A 19,986-nucleotide genomic window follows, 5' to 3' on the forward strand; every position below is an offset into this window, starting at 1 on the left:
TTCGGATGTTTACTGTCAACAATTGGACAAATTGTATACAGCCATCAAGGAGAAGCGACCAGAATTGGTCAATTGTAAAGGTGTCATATTCCACCAAGACAACGCTAGACCGCACACATCTTTGGTCACTCGCCAAAAGTTTTTTGCAGATAAAGGCCAGAAGTTCTATGAGCGTGGAATACTAAATTTGCCAGGAAGATGGCAAAAGGTTATCGAACAAAATGGCAATTATATATTTGATTAAAGTTCATTCTAAGTTTTATTAAAAATGCATTTACTTTCTTTTAAAAAATCCGCAATTACCTTTTGGGCAACCCAATATAGGGGGTCATGCCATCCCTCAAAAACGCCATTATGACTATATGATACTAGGCTGAACCGATTTTCTTAAAATTTTCATGGCTTGTGTACTTTTGTCTGTAAGGAAACATAGGCTATATAATTTTTAGATATCGGGTGGAGGCGGACCCTCCCCTTTACCGCAAAAACGCCACCCATATCTGAAAGTGGTCCGATAGACACAATTAGGGTATCAAATAAAAGGTATTGGAGACCAGAACACGAATATGGTATTAAAATTTGGGTTCAAGAAACCAGCGGGGGCGGGGGAGTAGATTACGAATATGACATTAAAATTTGCGTTCAATTCTAGGTGGCGCTTTATTTGACCCATTATGACAATATGGGTCTCAAATGAGAGTAGAAAACGAAAATTATTAATTATCCAATTTTGGGGTACGCCCTAAAGCACCGCCTAAACTGAATTTCACTTCTGTTGGGAATAAAGAACGAATTTGACACCCTCCAAACGGTTCATATTTACGGACCATGACAATATGGGGCTCAAAGTAAAGTGATTTAGGAAGTGCAGCACGAATTTAATATCCATATTTGAGTCGAAATGCCCGAGGTGCCATCCCTCCCCTAATGAGAAGATTACCCTAAGGAAGAACATTATCACCAGGAACCGAGAAGGGCCAAATTCTCACACATCAATGAGTGCTTTCCGATTCAAGTTTAAACTCAATGATAAGGGACCTTTTTTTTATAGCCGAGTCCGAACGGCGTCCCGCTGTGCGACACCTTTTTGGGGAAAATTTTTTAAATGACCATGCATGGCAAATGGCATTGTACCTCGCAAATGTCGCCAACATTATGATGTTCTCGACACGATTCGAACGCGTTCAGCGTCATAGGCTACAATGGAACGAATTCGATATCTGCATTCAGGGCGAAGTGTCCCCACCCTAAAAAGATATTAGAGAGATAAAGAAGGCGCAGCGGAGGGGGCCCGGTTCGGTAAGTATACCTATAATAATAAATTGTAGGAGACTATTTTGTAGCTTTTACAAATTTATATAATAATAGTTAAATTTTTTAAAACCCATGAATCTTTATGACAATTTCTTCCTTATAAATTTCTTTTCCTGGAAACATTCGTCGTCGTTCCCTGGTTTTTTAAAGTCAACTAGGCATTTGTTAAACCAGGCATGTGTCATTTGAACTCCCTTTTTTCCATTTTGCCTAATGAAAGAAAAATTTTCTTAGCACTGGAATGAAGGTTGAAACCTTGAGTAGAAGGCTTGAAAATAATTAAGCGAATGCTTCTGCACAGTAAGCACTTTAATATTGTTGTCGTTCGTTGTTTTTTAAGTACGAAGGTGTGTTGAATGCCCCTTAAATTCCCTATAATTTTTTCGTCCCGTTTTGTTGTTGTTGTTTTATCTTTGCTATAGGGTTAAATCGAAATAGCAAACAACAGCAGAAAAGTCAACAGCAACAGCTTGGCAGTGGCAGCAACTTTCTACCACTCTTCAGGATGCACTTAAAGTGTCGTTGAACCTAAGTCCGTCATGCACATTGCATATAACACTGCTGAGCTCACAAGTCGTATTCGTAATATCCTTTATGTTTTTATAGAAACGTACATAAACGCAAAAAGCATATTAGGTGTGTTTTTTGATACGTTAGCTAAAATTTTTACCACAGAGTATTATTGCATAGAACATTTATCCGTGGCACCTTTAACGAGAAGAAATAGTTGTACTGTTTGCGATCAGTCCTAAATTTACCTAAGATCTTTTGATTAATATGCCCATATAATATAACCACACTGTCAAAGTCCATTAGACGTCTTTCGTTGTCAGAAGTCTGCTAAATTCGCTAAATTTGGCTCCAATCGATGGTCTTATTGTCCCTGTTTTCAATTGGGCAAGAACTTATGTGAAACAGGAAAGGACGGGATAAAGTTGGATAAAGCCGACCTTTCGGTATCCTATGGTATGGAAGCTATACCTAAAATTGAACCGATTTCTAAGAAATTCACCAGTCATCAAAGGAGTTATAAGAGAAACTTTGGTGACAAACTTTGAGGGGATCAATGAACAAATGACGATTTTATTGCTGCCAAATCAAAACCGGATGGAACTGTAAATGGGAGTTTAATCTAAATCTGAACCTATTTCAACCAAAATTAGCACATATAGTTAAGTCAAACAAGAAAAAAGTGTTAAGTTCGGCGGTGCCGCACTTTGGATACCCATAACCAAGAATATTATAATCATCCCATTTTATTATAACTTCACCACTATATCGATCATTATATCTAAATAGGGGTTAGTTTCGATCATATTTTATATTTTTTGAAACCTGGCTAAAATGTAATAATAACGAGTAAAAAGGCGTTAAGTACGGCCGGGCCGAACCTTGGATACCCACCACCTCGTGTACATATGTAAACCACCTTTCATCGAAATCCGGTGAAAATTGCATACCTTATGTCCCATAGCAGTTATATAGAAATATGATCCGATTTCGAGCAAATACTAATAAGTACAAGTCATTGTTCAATTGTGTATAATAAAATATTGGTCTTTTTAGTAGCTATATCTAAAAATAAACCGATCTGAACCATATACAACACGGAAGTCGGAAAGCCTAACATAAGTCAATGTGTCAAATTTTAATTCAATTGGATTATAAATGCGCCTTTTTCGTGGCCAAGCCTTTAAATCGAGATATCGGTCTATATGGCAGCTATATGCCAATCTTAATCGATATAGACCAAATCGCAGAAATATGTGCTTAACTTAACTGTCTATCCCAAATTTCGGCAACATCGGACAATAAATATGCCTTTTATGGGCCCAAAACATTAAATCGAGAGATCGGTATATATGGCAGCTATATCCAAATCTGATCCGATTAGGGCCAAATTAACGAAGGATGTAGAACTCACTGTCCTAAATTTCAGCAAAATCGGATAATTAATGTGGCTTTTATCGGCTTTAGACCCTAAATCTGAGGATCTGTCTATATGGCAGCTATATCCAAATCTGGACCGATCTGGGCCAAATTGACGAAGGATGTCGAAGGGCCTAACACAACTCACCGTGCCAAATTTCAGCAAAATCGGATAATAAATGTGGGTTATATGGGCCTCAGACCCTAAATCGGCCGATCGGTCTATATGGCAGCTATATCCAAATCTGGACCGATTTGAGCCAAATTGACGAAGGATGTCGAAGGGCCTAACACAACTCACTGTCGCAAGTTTCAGCAAAATCGGATAATAAATGTGTCTATTATGGGCCTAAGAGCCTTAATCGGCGGATCGGTCTATATGGGGGCTATATAAAGGTAAAGTTCGATATAGCCCATCTTCATTCTGCTTATGAACAAAAAAGAAATTCTGTGAAAGTTTCAGCTCAATATTTCTATTTTTGAAGACTGTAGCGTGATTTCAACAGACAGACGGACAGACGGACGGACATATCTAGATCGTCTTAGATTTTTACGCTGATTAAGAATATATATACTTTATAGGGTCGGAAATGGATATTTCAATGTGTTGCAAACGGAATGACAAAATGAATATACCCCATCCTTCGGTGGTGGGTATAAAAACCACACACAGACGGACGGATATCGGCTAAATCGAATCCGAAAGTCATTGTGAGTCGATCTGCATGCTTATAAATGGGTCTATCTCACTTGCCTGTACCATAGTAGTGGGGTAGGGTATATAAATATTAAAATCTTGCTCTCGTGTTTCATTAGTTTCGGTTTTCGAATAGTTTGAAAAGCCGTACTCGGAAACGTAGTATGAAACAGTATTAGTATTAAGTGTTATAAAATAAATTCAAGCTGGACTAAATAGCCCATTTTCAACAGCCATCGATCTACATCAAAAAGAAACATCTTTGGAAAATTGCATGCGGATAGCCCCATGCGTTCGAACGCTATAGTTTTGGATATCTGTTGAACGGACGGACGAATATGGTTAGACTGACTTTAAATGTGCAGAGAATGTATATGAGAATGTATTTCGAGTTATGCTAGAAAATTTTACGACGATATCCATCAAATTTATTTTACCGAATTCATGTGTACTCTACTATTTATTAAACGAGTATTTTGAAGTCAAAATTTATAAAGAACACCAATCTTAGGTGTAAAAGAAGATGTTTCAGTAATAAATGGCTAAAAAATGGCTTGCAAATGCAAATTTTCTTAAATTTGCCCATGAACATGGCCTTAAAGAGCAGCGCCAATACTTCTCTCGTATCAATGAGTACTGATAACCTGAGGTAAATTCCTCACAAGGCCACCGTGTCGCAGAGGTAAGCATGTCCGCCTATTACGCTGAAAGCATGGGTTCAAATCCTGGCGAGACCATCCGAAAAAAAATTTTAGCGGTGGTTTTCCCCTCCTAATGCTGGCAACATTTGTGAGCTACTATGCCATGTAAAAGGGTGTCACACTGCGGCACGCTGTTCGGACTCGGCTATAGAAAGGAGACCCCATATCATGAGCTTAAAACTTGAATCGGACTGCACTCATTGATATGTGAGAATTTTACCCCTGTTCCTTATTGGAATGTTCATGGTCAAAATTTGCGTTTGCATTTGCAAATTCCTCACAAGTGTCGTCATACCTCGGAGGGGATAACCACCGCTGCAAATTTTTGCTGATGTTCTGGCCAGAATTTGACCCCAGGCTATGGTGGCCCCTCATTATAGCTTACACCTCTTAATTTTACCTACCATGATAACATTCAATTTGTTTGCTTTGTGAAGATTTTTAAGTTTATCATCATCATATCAATTCCATTTTCCAAGATATTCATAAAACACACCCAACAAACACTTTTCCAACATTTGATGTCACCCCACACAAACAACACGAAAAGTTAAAATGTTTTCATAAAACCCCTCTCTGGTGCCACATTGAAAGTGAAAAAAAAACGTTCAGTAAACCAGTCAGGGAACGAACAATTTTTACTTTCTTTTGTAGGGGAAAGCATTCCAATGGTGTTGGTGGCAGGCGAGTTGCAAATACTACAACAATATCTGGATGTTATTCTGCTACAATGAGTACGAATACAACTGCTGCCAGGAATCGGCAGCACGCTGCAGCGTAACATTGCTCTGTTCAATTCTACAATTACCGCTATGGGACTACTGACTGCAAACATGCCAAATGAAAAAATAAGGAAATTTTATTCTTTGTGCCACACATATAAGAGGACAATATTTCATAAGGTCCTTAAGAGTCGCATGCCAACACAGTTAAGCTTTGTAAAATATCCAGTTGCACTGTGATATCATCAAATGAGTAAATGGGACAAAATTAAATGTTATACCATTTCAACGGAACTAATTCCGATAAAAAGAAACTTTAAAATGAAAGTATATTTAGATCTAGTCATACTTTGGTGACATTATACACACTTATCGTGACAGGGACAATGACGAAAGAGAGAAAAGGAGAGAGCAGAAACGTCTATTCCGCCGAAGGAATAAATAAATGAAAACTCGTGAGTGTAAGCGAATCAGACAACTGCAAGAGGTGCTATTTTTCTGATTTGCGGCATGCAAACAAAAATGCGACTTTAGTTTCTCATCAAAGCAATTGAGTGCGGATCGTACGAATACTCATAGTACTCTGAATCGATTTTGTCCATGGCGGTGTTATGAGTAAATATAAGACAAGAATGAAAACACCGCATCAACGCAATAGATTGACTCGAATCATAGTTGCGGTTTTGTTTTTGCAACGATGAAAAAACCCATTACCTTAGAATTATAAATTCGGGCAATAGATATACATAAATTGAAAGGCCAACTCACTGAGTGGCCGCCCATCCCCCAAAACACCCCCCCAAGCCGGTCATGTTTGCCGACTATTGAAATGTGGGGCTCAAATTAAAGGTATTTGGGAGTAGACCACATATCTGATATCAACATTAGGGGCCAACTGTCCAGGGGACGTCCCACCACCATAACAACCCCCAAATAGGAAGTATTTGCTCACCAAGACGATTTGGCTCTTAAAGGGAGTGGAACTAAATATTTATAGTTTTTAGGGCCAATACCCCAAAACGGACATATTTGCTGACTTTTGCAATGAGGAGATTAAATGAGATTAGAAATCGAATTTGGTATCCAATGGCAATATGGGGTTCAAATAAATGATATATATATATATATATATGAGAATAGAACACGTTGCTGATATATTTTCCGGGCTTAGTGTTTGAGGGACCACCCCAATCCCCAAAACACGCCTAAATCGGGCATATTTACCGACCATGTCAATGTGGAGCTTAACTGAAAGGTATGGGGGGTAGAGCAAGAATTGATACACACTTTCGGGACCCCTTTCCCAAAATACCCCACAAATAACTATTTTTTAGTGACCATCGCAATATGTGGCTCAAATAAAGGTATTTAGGGGTAGAATACGAATTTGATACCCAAATGTAGGACCATGTTTTTAAGGCATCACCCCTTCCGCTAAACACCCCCAAAGGGTCAAAATTTTTCGATCATGCCAATGGCTCAAATGAAAGGTATTTGAGATTAGAAAACGAATTTGATAACCTATTTTGGGACCATATGTTTGGGGGACGCCTCATCGTGTAAACTCTTTTTCAGCCAATGGCAATATGGGGTTTAAATAAATGGTATTTGAGAGAAGAGCACGATGCTGATATTTTTTCAGCGCCAAGTATCTGGGGGACCACCTCTCCCCCGAAAACACTACTAAATCAGACATCATGGGAATACCGGGCTGAAATGAAGTATTTTAAGAATGGAATACACCTTACATCCAAACTTAAATTCGTATTCAGATAAAGGCACTTATATTATTAAACTGCTAGTCAAGATAGCATGGTATTTCACTAAAAGCTCTTTAACATGTCCGCCTATGACGCTGAACGCCTGGGTTCGAATCCTGGCGAGTCCATCAGGAAAAATTTTCAGCGGTGGTTTTCCTCTCCTAATGCTGGTAACATTTGTCAGGTACTATGCCATGTAAAACTTCTCTCCAAAGAGGTGTCGCAATGCGGCACGTCGTTCGGACTCGGCTATAGAAAGGAAACCCCCTATCATTGAGCTTAAACTTGAAGAAGTTTGCCCCTGTTCCTTAGTGAAATGTTCATGGGCAAAATTTGTTGTTGTTTGTTGTAAATATTCCAAGGAGAATTTTGTTCCATATAAAGTAAGAGAAGGCTCAGCGGAGCGAGCCCGGGTCAGCTAGTTGCATATAAATATGAGTGAGAAAACAAAGCGTGCCAAATTTTAAGCAAATTTGTCGAAAATGTTTGTTAGTACAGCCAAATGAGTGCAAATCGGGCGATACATATATATGGAAACTATATCCAAATCTCAAACAATTTAGATAAAATCTCGCAGATATATTAAGATCAGTAAAAAAACAATCCGTGCAGATCGGTTGAAAATTGTAGTTACTACGCCCATTTAAATACAAATCAGGCGATATATATATATCTATATTGTATATATATATATATATATATATATATATTTTTATATATATGGGAGGTATATCTAAATCTAAACCGGTTTTTCCCAAAATCCATGGACCAAAAAGTGACATGAGCAAAATTCCTTGATGATTGGACAAAAAATGCGTCCTGTAACTTGATTACAAGTATACATGGACTCACAGACGGCCGGCGTCACGCTAACCAGTTGAAATTTCGCACAGATACTTAACATTGATGTAGGTCGTTGGGGATTGCAAATGGGCCATATCGGTTCAGATTTAAATATAGCTCCCATATAAAAAGGTCTCCAGATTTGATTACTTGAGCCCTTGGAAGCCGCATTTTTTTGTCCGATTTGGCTGAAACTTTGCACATAGTATTTCGTTCTGACTTCCAACAACTACCTCAACTACGATTCAAGTCGGTCTATAACCTGATATAGCTCTCATATAAAGCGATCTCCCGATTTGAGCTCCTGGAAGTCGTATTTATTGTCCGATTTAGCATGTAGTGTTCTGTGATGGCTTCCAACAGCTGTGCCAAGTATTGTCAAAATCGGTCTATAATATGATATAGCTCCCATATAAACCGATCTCCCGATTAGATTTCTTGAAACTTTGAAAGTTAAAATTTTTGTCCGATTTGGTTGAAATTTTGCACTGGGTGTTCTTTTATGACTGCCAACAACCGTGTCAAGCACGGTTCAAATCGGTCTATAACCTTATATAGCTCCCATATAAACCGATCGTAAGATTTTATTTCTTAAGCCCCTGGAAGCCGAATTTTTTTGTCCGATTTGGCTGAAACTTTGCACATAGTATTCCGTTACGACTTTCAACAACTACGTTAATTACGGTTCAAATCGGTTTATAACTAACCAGATATAGCTCCCATATAAAGCGTTTTCCGGATTTGACTTCTTGAGCTCCTGGAAGCCGCATTTTTTGTCCGATTTGGCATGTAGTGTTCTGTGATGGCTTCCAACAGCTGTGCCAAGTATTATCAAAATCGGTCTATAACATGATATAGCTCCCATATGAACCGATCTCCCGATTACATTTCTTGAAACCTTAAAAATTGCAATTTCTGTACGATTTGGCTGAAATTTTGCACGTGGTGTTCTTTTAAAACTGCCAACAATCGTGCCAAGTACTGTTCAAATCGGTCTATCACCTGATATAGCTCCCATATAAACCGATCTCCCGATTTGACTTCTTGAACTTCTGGAAGCCGCAATTTTTATCCGATTTGGCTGAAATTTCGCACGTGGTGTTCTTTTGTCACTTCCAACAACTGTGCTAAGTACAGTTCAAAGCGGTCTTTAGCCTGATAAAGCTCCTATATAAACTGATCTCCCGATTTGATTTCTTGTCCATGTTTTGATATAGCTGTCATATAAACCGATCTTGGTCTTGATTTCTTGAGCCTCTAGAGGGCAATTCTTACACGATTAGGCTGGAATTTTGCATTACACATTTCGTTATGACTTCCAACAACTGCGCTAAGTATGGTTTAAATCGGTCCATAACCTTACATAGCTGCCATATAAACTGATCTGGGAAGTTGATTTTTTGAGCCTCTAGACGGCGCAATTATTATCAGATTTGCGTGCAATTTCGTACGACGACTTCTCACAAGCCCTTCAACATACGTGTCAAATATGATCTGAATCGGTTTTTAGCCTGATACATCTCGATCTCAACATTTTATTTCTTGACTCCCTAAAGGTCGCAATTCTTATCCGAATTGGCTGAGATTTTACACAATGACTTCTATTACGGTCTCCAACATTCAATTTGATTATGGTTGGAATCGAACCATAACTTGATATAGCTTCAATAGCATAGCAATTCTTCTATTATACCCTCCACCATAGGTTGGGGGGGTATACTTATTTCGTCATTATGTTTGTAACACCTCGAAATATGCGTCTGAGACCCCATAAAGTATATATATTCTTGATCGTCATGTCATTTAAAGTCGATCTAGCCATGTCCGTCCGTCTGTACGTCCGTCCGTTTGTCTGTCGAAAGCACGCTAACTTTCGAAGGAGTAAAGCTAGCCGCTTGAAATTTTGCACAAATACTTTTAATTAGTGTTGGTCCGTTGAGATTGTAAATGGCCCAAATCGGTTCATGTTTTGATATAGACGATTTGATTTCTTGTCCATGTTTTTATATAGCTGCCATATTAACCGATCTTGGGTCATGGCTTCTTGAGCCTCTAGAGGTCGCAATTTTCGCTCGATTTGACTGAAATTTTGCACGCGATGTTTTGGTATCAACAACTGTGCTAAGTATGGCGCAAATCGGTATAGAATCTGATATAGCTGCCATATAAACCGATCTGGGATCTTGACTTCTTGAGCCTCTAAAGGGCGCAATTCTCATCCGATTTGGCAGACATATTGTACAACGGCTTCTCTCATGACCTTCAACATACGTGTTAAATATGGTCTGAATCGATCAATAGCTTGATACAGCTTCCATATTAACCTATATCATGATCTTGTACCCCTACAAGGCGCAACTCCTATCCGAATGAACTGAAATATAACACAATGACTTCTACAATGTTCAGCATTCAATTCATTTATGGTCCGAATCGGACTATAACTTGATATAGCTCCAATAGCATAACAGTTCTTATTCATTATTCTTTGTTTGCCTAAAAAGAGATAAAGCGCATAGAACTCGACAAATGCGATCCATGGTGGAGGGTATATAAGATTCGGTCGGGCCGAACTTAGCACGCTCTTACTTGTTTTATCCTTTGTTATCCAAAGAATGTCCAGGCGATCACAAATACTTTGATATACTTTAAAGGGTCTCAGATCAGTATTTCGAGGTGTTACGGAATAACTGGATTAGTATACCCCGAAGCTCGTCATTATGTTTGTAACTCATGAAATGGTTGATTTGGCGAATATCCTAGGTCCTCTTGCCAATCTACGTCGATTTTGTCATATTTTCCGTCTGTCTGTCGCATACAAAGTGAATGGTTAGATGTCGTTGTATTAACGGTCTAAAGTACAAAATATATACGATCTACTGTGCTACTGTTGCATTATGCTCCAACAACAGTTGTGCATTTGTTTATCCCTTGCAATGACAACAGTCAGCAAAAGCTTCCCTCTGATACATGTCCTCTTAGTCATATATGTGTGTATGTGGCAGCATTGCATGTATGTGAAGTAATACTCACATTCGCACATACCTAGATTTCATTCGCCCACGGTTATGAATAAATGTGCAATGAACTTGTTCGTTTGATTGTATATATCCGCTCCGTTTGTGCGTATGGATGTATGCAAATGTATTTAAAGGATTAAATAAGACAACTACGGATGATGCAAATGTTTTGGGGAAGACAACTAAAAGTCACAACAAAAGCAGGACCATAGTGCAAGGTACCTATTAAAGCATGCGCTTATGTAAACATTTAAATATTTTCGTCCAAGTCCTAATGCAGTAAACCGAACATCATTAGATCTCTTGAAAAAGGATTTTTGAGACATGTAGATTTTAGTGAAATCGGTATCAAGGTTACAATTGATACCGGTCAATTGAAAGCATATGTTAAAACAAAAAACAAGCTTGAGAGAACAAAATAGTCGTTAATAAAAGCGTGTTAAGCAGAAACTTGAAGAAGGAACAAGTAAAAAGGCATTAAATTCGGCCGGGCCGAACTTTGGATACCCACCACCTCGGGTATATATGAGAATCCCATTTCGTCACAATCCGGTGATATTTGGCTAACTTAAGCACCCAAATTCGGCACGGACATTGAGTGGTCTAATATATATGTCACTATTCAATTTTGTACAACATAATATTGGTGTCTTTGGCAGATTTATCCAATTATATACCGATCTGAACCATGTTAAGGTCGGATATCGTGAGGCTCAGAAAACTCACTGTTTCAAATTTCAGCGAAATCTGGTAATACATAAAGCTTTTATAGGCTTCAGTCACTGTTTTAAATTTCAGCAAAATCGGATGAAAAACAAAGTTTTTTCGATGTGTTGCAAACGGTATAACTAAATGAAGATACCCCCTATCATACGGTGGTGGGTATAAAAATACATTAAGTTCGGTCGGACCTCAACCTCAGATATATACTACCCACATTTCGTCAAAATCCATGGACCATTTATGAAGTAGCAGCATTTAAAGTTAGACTAGGTTTAAGTGGCAGTCTGCCATCAGACTCACTTAGATGTTTTTTGACCATTGTGATACCACAGGAACAGAAGAAGGAATATGCTTTCTAGTTCGTACCGTTGAATCATACAGATAGGATTAACAAGTTAGTGCGTGCTACGTTCGGCCGGGCCGAATCTTATATAGCCTCCACCATAGATAGCATTTGTTGAGTTCTATGCGCGGTATCTCTTTTTAGGCAAACAAAGAATATTGAATAAGAACTGTTATGCTATTGGAGCTATATAAAGTTGTAGTCCGATTCGGACCATAAATGAATGCTGAACATTGAAGAAGTCATTATGTAATATTTCAGTTCATTCGGATAAGAATTGCGCCTTATAGAGGCTCAAGAAGCAAAATCGGGATAAAGGTTTATATGGGAGCTGTATCAAGCTATTAATCGATTCAGACCATATTAGACACGTATGTTAACGGTCTTGAGAAAATTCGTTGTACAAAATGTCTGCCAAATTCTTCCCTCTAGAGGCTCAAGAAGTCATATGGCAGCTTTATCAGGTTATGAACCGAATTTCTCCATACTTAGCACAGTTATTGGAAATCATAAAAAAAAACACAACGTGCAAAGTTTTAGCCAAATCGGATGAGAATTGCGCTGTCTATTGACTCAGGAAGTCAAGATCCAAGATCGGTTTATATGACAGCTTTACTAGATTATAAACCGAATTGAATCATACTAAACACAGTTGTTGGAAGTGTTACCAAAACTCTATGCAAAATTTCAGTCAAATCGGACGAGAATTGCGCCCTCTAGAGACTCAAGAAGTCAAGACCCAAGATTTGTTTATATAGTAGCTATATCAAAACATGGACTGATTTGAGCCATACTTAGCGCAGTTGTTGGAGGTGATACCAAAACACCACGAGCAAAATTTCAGTCAAATCAGGCGAGAATTGCGCCCTCTAGAGGCTCAAGAAGTCAAGACCCAAAATCGGTTTTATGGCAGCTATATGAAAACATGAACCGATTTGGCCCATTTACAATCCCAACTGACCTACACTAATAAAAAGTATTTGTGCAAAATTTCAAGCGACTAGCTTTACTCCTTCGAAAGTGAGCGTGCTTTCGACAGACAGACGGACGGACATGGCTAGATCGATTTTAAATGACAATACGATCAAGAATATTTATACTCTATGGGGTCTCAGACGCAAATTTCGAAGTGCTACAAACAGAATGACGAAATTCGTATACCCCCATCCTATAGTGGAGGGTATAAAAAGCCTAACAACTTGCGAACGTGCACATCCGCTAAATCAGACAGGGTTTCAAATAAATCAGAACCTAAAGTGGAACTCCTTCTGACTACCAGTGCTGGACACACACAAAGCAGGTGTTCTATAGTCTCTTCTTCCTCACAGCTTCTGCAAAAGTCGTTGCTGGCAACCTTCAGTCTGTCAGCACGTTTTCCGATTAGACAGTGACCTGTCATGACGGACACAATGACTGAGGCGTGTGTTCTAGCCAATGACAGCAAAGCGGCAGACCTCTTCAAGTCTAGATTAGGTCCAATCTATAATTTGTTGGCCTTCGGGCCTGGTCCTGAAAACATGTCGCAAGAGGCATACCTCCCTGGAATGTGTAAGGTAGTTCCTAGGCTCGCAAGCTCGTTCGCTTTAAAAATTACTGGGATGTCTTATTGGCCCGGCAGAAAAGGTGAATTTTGAACTGTTCAGCCATCTCGTTGAGAGATCTGCGACAGTCGAGGGCGGTTTTTGTGTTCAGAAATACGTTCTCCAGGGGTTTAATGGATGCCAGGCTCTCTGAGAAGATATTTATGCCAATCGTCGTAATGACATTATATCTTAATCAATTCACCACTTCCTTAATTGCAAGTACCTCCGGTTGATACACACTGCAGTGGTCCGGTATCCTTTTCGATATGACCAGTTTTCGATCTTTATAGTACACCTCAAAGTTTGGAACTATCATTATAGCAGTCTATCTAACTTCTATGGCCTGGGGTATCGTGGTACAGTACTTTTTATAAAAAAAGCTGCTCAGGTAGGGTGTAAACCACACTGCCTGGAAAATCGAACATTGTATCAAGAATAACATAGTGTCCGTAGCCGCCACATGACCAAAGAGCAAGCTCCCTTAGCCTCACGGCAGTAGTCGCAGCTATTTGTCTAGCCACAATGTCCATAGGCATTTGTTCATCAGATGGTGTCGTCCTCAATGCGGCTGTGATGCAGAAACAAGCCTTCCTTTGGATCCGGTTATGTATTAAGCTGTAGGTGGAATTTTGAAGCGGTGTCTCTCAGACCACAACACCATATAGCATTATAGGTCTGACAACTGCAGTATATACCCAATGTATGCCAATGGCTCTTTTGCAGGTGTAAAGGGCAAGATTTACCTTTCTTGCCCTTTCGAAAATGTTGGATTTGAAGTTCAATTTCCTGTCCAGCAAAATAGGTATTTCGAGCTTTCTGAGAATGGAAAATTCTCTCTTCCCAAGGAAACAGTTGCCACTGTAGGCAACTTGTATCTCCTGCTAAAAAGAACTATTTCTGTCTTTCACGGATTTACACCTAGACCCTTTTCGGTAGTGGAGGTCACCGTAGCGCAGAGGTTAGCATGTCCGCCTATGACGCTGAACGCCTGGGTTCGAATCCTGGCGAGACCATCTGAAAAAATTTTCTGCGTTGGTTTTTCCCTCCTAATGCTGGTAAAATAGAGAACTTATCTCCAAAGAGGTGTCGCACTGCGGCACTCCGTTTGGACTCGGCTATAAAAAGGAGGCCCCTTATTATTGAGCTTAAACTTGAATCGGGCTGTACTCATTGATATGTGAGAAGTTTGCCCCTGTTCCATAATGGAATCTTCATGAGCAAATTTTGCATTTTTGCACTTTCGGTAGCCCACTTCACTTTTGCCCGTATAGCTTCCTGAAGTATATCTCTTAGAGTGCTGGGAAACTTTCCCCCTAACAGCAATTTCCACGTCACCATCATACGTGAACACTTCTACAGCTTTTTCTACCAGACATGGCTATATTCAAAAATGGAGAAGACAGTAAACCTCCTTGAGGTGTTCCTTTGCTGACTTATCTTTTTAGATCCACAGATCCCAAGCCTGCCGTAATGCATCTTTAAGTAAGTAAGTTATTAATAAATTTTCTTACGGTAGAGTTGATGCCTAGAAACTCCAACTCCTTCATGATTGACGTCGGTTTGACTTTATTGAAACCACCTTCAATGTCAAGAAATGCTACGATTGTATATTCCTTGAGAGCGAGAGAACCCTCTATGTAGCCGCCGAGGTCGTGAAGGGTTGTTTCAGTGGAGTTGCCTTTACTATATGCATGCCGCTGCCCCGACGGGCGATCTCTTTGCCCTAAGATAAGTTTCTATCAACCTCTCAACAGTCTTCAGCATAAAGGATGGCAGACTAATAGGACGAAAATCTTTCGCCTTTGTGTGGTAAGGTTTTCCTGCTTTCGGAACGAATATGACCTTCGTGTCCTCCATCCCACAGGTATATATGACATGCGGAACGGAACTTCTTATCTCCCAAAGGATATTCGGCTCCGACACAATTTCCCTTATAACCTCCGACGAATGCATACCAATGACAACCTCTTCTGGAGCCATGTTGTCCGTTGGAGAATTTCCCGGGAAATGTGTATCAACGAGTAGTTCTGGTGTTTCCTCACTAGACATTGTCCATACATACCCTGACTTGTGAATACCCCACCGTAAAAGGTCTCGAGGACAGAATCTTCCTTAAGGTCTTCCTGACCGTTACTGGTAATAAAGGTCGGTTTATCCCCTTTATTACAAATTGGCAGATTGCAACTTAAATTTGATAAGCAGGTCATCCCATTCGTTGACACCCGAACTTCCCGGTATCTGGTGATGCATTGCCTTCACTTCCTACAATGAGGCTCTTCTTTCCCACAAAGCGGCTCAACCAGCAACTTAAGGTTTTAAGGAGGCATCTCTGAACCGTGTGCCATATAGAGGGAAGCCAGCCCGCAATGAGACTTATCTATTTATCAAACCTTCAGTGCTTAGCGACCGAAGAAGAAAAACATTAAGACCACTCTTTCATTGAGTTGTTTAAATAAAAGAATTCTTAGACCACGAACCATTCCTCCATACACCCATGGTTCCTGGATTAGAACTACTTCAAATCTCCCTGCCATCAGGAATACCTTTTGTCTCGATTGTGGCAGGTGGATTTTCAGTCTCCTTAAATCCGCCAGACTGAAGCGATGTGGTCAATAGTTCCTCAGGCAAGTGTTCAGCAACAACTGCTGAGTCGTTTCCTTATTCCTCAATCCCACCGCTTCTTTAGACCTTCAGTTTTAACTTGTTGAATCCGTAGGATACAACCCCTTCAGACTTGTTGAGGTCTGCGAGACAGCCAGATTTTAGTACGAATACTGCATGTCTCCGGTCAACATCAGCCTCATCCAATCTTCCAGACGTTGGTTGAATGATTGGGATTACATTCCCTTTCCAAGTATGGATTCAGGATCTGAGGGAATCCTTGGTATCCAAGCAAGCGCCATTGGTCGAGAAGGAATATCTTCCTTCTTGACTACATAAGGTAGTGCAACATAAGGCCAGATCTCACCAATCTTTTTAGCACACAACGTTACATCTCACCGAAGGCAATGAGTCTGTATCGGCCCCGATACCAGCCTGCATCGTCACAAATTGGAGGAGACCTATTAAATTCCGCAAGCACATCAGAGTATACTGATGACAGTCCACTGATTATCCCACTCCAATTATTCCTAGGTATGCAGCCCTGTTCTTCTCCCTTGTCGACAACTACCCTCACCAAACTGTCCCTAGCGACATTACCAAAGGTTCTTGGACCCATCTTACTGTTGCTTCGCCCTAATTCTTTTAGGCATGGAATGCCCTCCAAGTGACCGCAGCCTTTTGGCTGACTGCGGTGCAGTTTCCGAATCTAGACATGTAGTCTTTGGGTTAGCCAGTGCAGCGAATCCCCGAGCCAAATTTATTGAGTCTCCCTCCCTATTAGTGAGAGTCTTAGGATCAATCGCACCAAGGCTCACGATAAACCAAAGAGCGATGCATCTTCTATTATTCCTACTTCTTAAAGAGCGTGTTGGTTTGCCGGGGAGAGCCGATGGCTTAGGCTAATTATAGGCAAGCGAAGAAAGAATAGGTTCCGCCTTGTCCTTAAGATACAAACCAGGTATCTTCGCCAAACGCCCTGACCAGTCGTTTTTCGGCTAGTGGAGCCTGCAGCAGCCGCTCCCCCAGTCGAGGTTTCAGTAGCAGACAACATGGGTCTTTGGAGTCCATTCTAAGCCTACTCACGGGCTCTAGATCTGTCGTTCCACTGTTAACAGATGCAGATCATCAACCGCCTAATGGATACCACTATCGTAGCTATGCTTGAGAGACTGCAATTTTTCTTTCAAAAAATAATGACCTATTACGAATTACAGAAAAATTCTTGTGGACCGAAATAACAAAACGGTTCAATATCAGATCCGTTTGTAACACCCTGAAATGTTCGTGTAAGACCCCATAAAGTATATATATTCTGAATCATCATGACATGTTAAGTCGATCTAGCCTTGACCGTCCGTTTGTCTGTTCGTCTGTAAAGCTAGGCTTGAAAGTTTGCACAAACACTAATAAGAAGTGTAGGTCGGTTGGGATTGTAAATGGGCCAAATCGGTCCATGTTTGGATACAGCTGCTATGTAAACTGATCTAGGGTGTTGAATTCTTGAGCTTCTTATCCGATTTGCCTAAAATTGTGCACGTTGCATTTTGTTATGATTATCTGTACCAAGTATGAATATCTGTACCAAGTATGGTTCAAATCGGTCTATAACCTAATATAGCTGCCATTTAAACCTATTTCCCATTTTGACTGTTTGAGCCTTTAGAGGGCATGATTCTAACCGATATGGCTGAATTTTTGCACAGTAACTGACTCTATAACTTCTAAGATACGTGCTAAATATGGTCAGTCAATAAAGCTCTCATATAAAACGATCTCCTGATTTCACTTCTTGAGCGTCTAGAGGGCGCAATTCTAATCGATTTGTCTTTTTTACCCTTCACCACTCCTGTGGTAAAGGGTATTATAACTTAGTGAATTTGTTTGTAACACCCAAAAGGAGGAGAGATAGACCCATTGATAATTACACCGATCGACTCAGAGTCACTTTCTGATTCGATTTAGCTATGTCAGTCTGTCTGTCCGTCTGTCCATGTTAATTTGTGTACAAAGTACAGGTCACAGTTTTCATCCGATCGTCTTCAAATTCGGTACAGACATGTTTTTCGGTCTAGAGACGAAGCGTATTGAAATTTGAAAAAATCGGTTCAGGTCTGAATATAGCTCCATATATGTTCGTCCTATTTGCAGTAATATTGCAATAAAATGGTCTTTTGTTAACCGATATTCTCGAAATTTGGCAGGTGGCATTTCTCTCATTTCTTGACTCTCAATATTACTGGTGAATTTCATGGAAATCGGTTCAGATTTAGATATAGCTCTCATAAATATGTTCGTCCGATATTGAGAAATATTGCAAAAAAGTGCTTATTTGTTAACCGATTCTGTCGAAATTTTTCAGGAAGTTTTCTTATGACTCTCAATATAACTGTTGAATTTCATAGAAATCAGCCAAGATTTAGATATAGCTGTCATATATATATATGGCCAGATTTTCACCCCAAGAGCCACTGCAAGCGCATTGTTCGACAATCTTGCCAAAATTTTGCATAACGCTTTCCTCGACTACCACATTATCTGAGAAGTTTGCTCGAAATCGGTTCAGAATTAGATATAGCTCGTCATATTTTGGGTAATTTGCCATAATGTTGTCGTTTTTTTAAATTTTGGGCAATTTATAAGAGAATTATGCACAATTTGTCTAACAGTGGACTATCATACTTTATTTCAACTTTTCGAGTTGAAGTGCTCGACATTTTTTAAATAACTTTGATATCAAAGTAACTTCATAACCTCAATTTATTCTTTGCAGTGCTATTCCTCTTTTTGAATTTCCAAAGGACTTTTATTTAATTTAATGCAATTTAATTACAAGTGTTTTCTTTAGAGAGGGAAAACAACAAATGCCTGTCGGTTATATGCATGATTTAATTAAGTTGATGTTATGGGTTTGTTCCAAAAGCAGGGATGCCTATTCCAAGAACGAATTAATTCAAATCTATGGAATCAGTTTAGATTTTGGTGGGAGGATTTAAGGCTGAATGAAGTAAACGGGCTTTAAGAAATATTAATTTTTGAGTTCTAAACAAGTAAAAGCGTGCTAAGTTCGGCAGGGCCGAATCTTATACACCCTCCACCATGGATCGCATTTGTCGAGTTCTTTTCCCGGGATCTCTTCTTAGGCAAAAAAGGATATAAGAAAAGATTTGCTATGCTATTAGAGCGATATCAAGATATGGTCCGGTTTGGACCACAATTAAATTATATGTTGGAGACCTGTGTAAAATGTCAGCCAATTCGAATAATAATTGAACCCTTTGGGGGCTCAAAAAGTAAAATAGAGAGAACGATTTATATCGGAGCTGTATCGGGCTATAAACCGATTAAGACCATAATAAATATGTATGTTGATGGTCATGAGAGAATCCGTCGTACAAAATTTCAGGCAAATTAGATAATAATTGCGACCTCTAGAGGCTCAAGAAGTCAAGACCCCTGATCGGCTTATATGGCAGCTATATCAGGTTATGGACCGATTTGAACCCTACTTGGCACAGTTATCGGATATCATAACAAAACACGTCGTGCAAAATTTGATTCCAATCGAATAAGAATTGCGCACTCTAGAGGCTCAAGAAGTCAAGACCCAAGATCGGTTTATATGGCAGCTATATCAAAACATGGACCGATATGGCCCATTTACAATACCAACCGGCCTACACTAATAAAAAGTATTTGTGCAAAATTTCAAGCGGCTGGCTTTACTCCTTCGGAAGTTAGCGTGCTTTC

This window comes from Stomoxys calcitrans, chromosome 4 (genome assembly GCF_963082655.1).
Source record: "Stomoxys calcitrans chromosome 4, idStoCalc2.1, whole genome shotgun sequence".
Taxonomy (NCBI): domain Eukaryota; kingdom Metazoa; phylum Arthropoda; class Insecta; order Diptera; family Muscidae; genus Stomoxys; species Stomoxys calcitrans.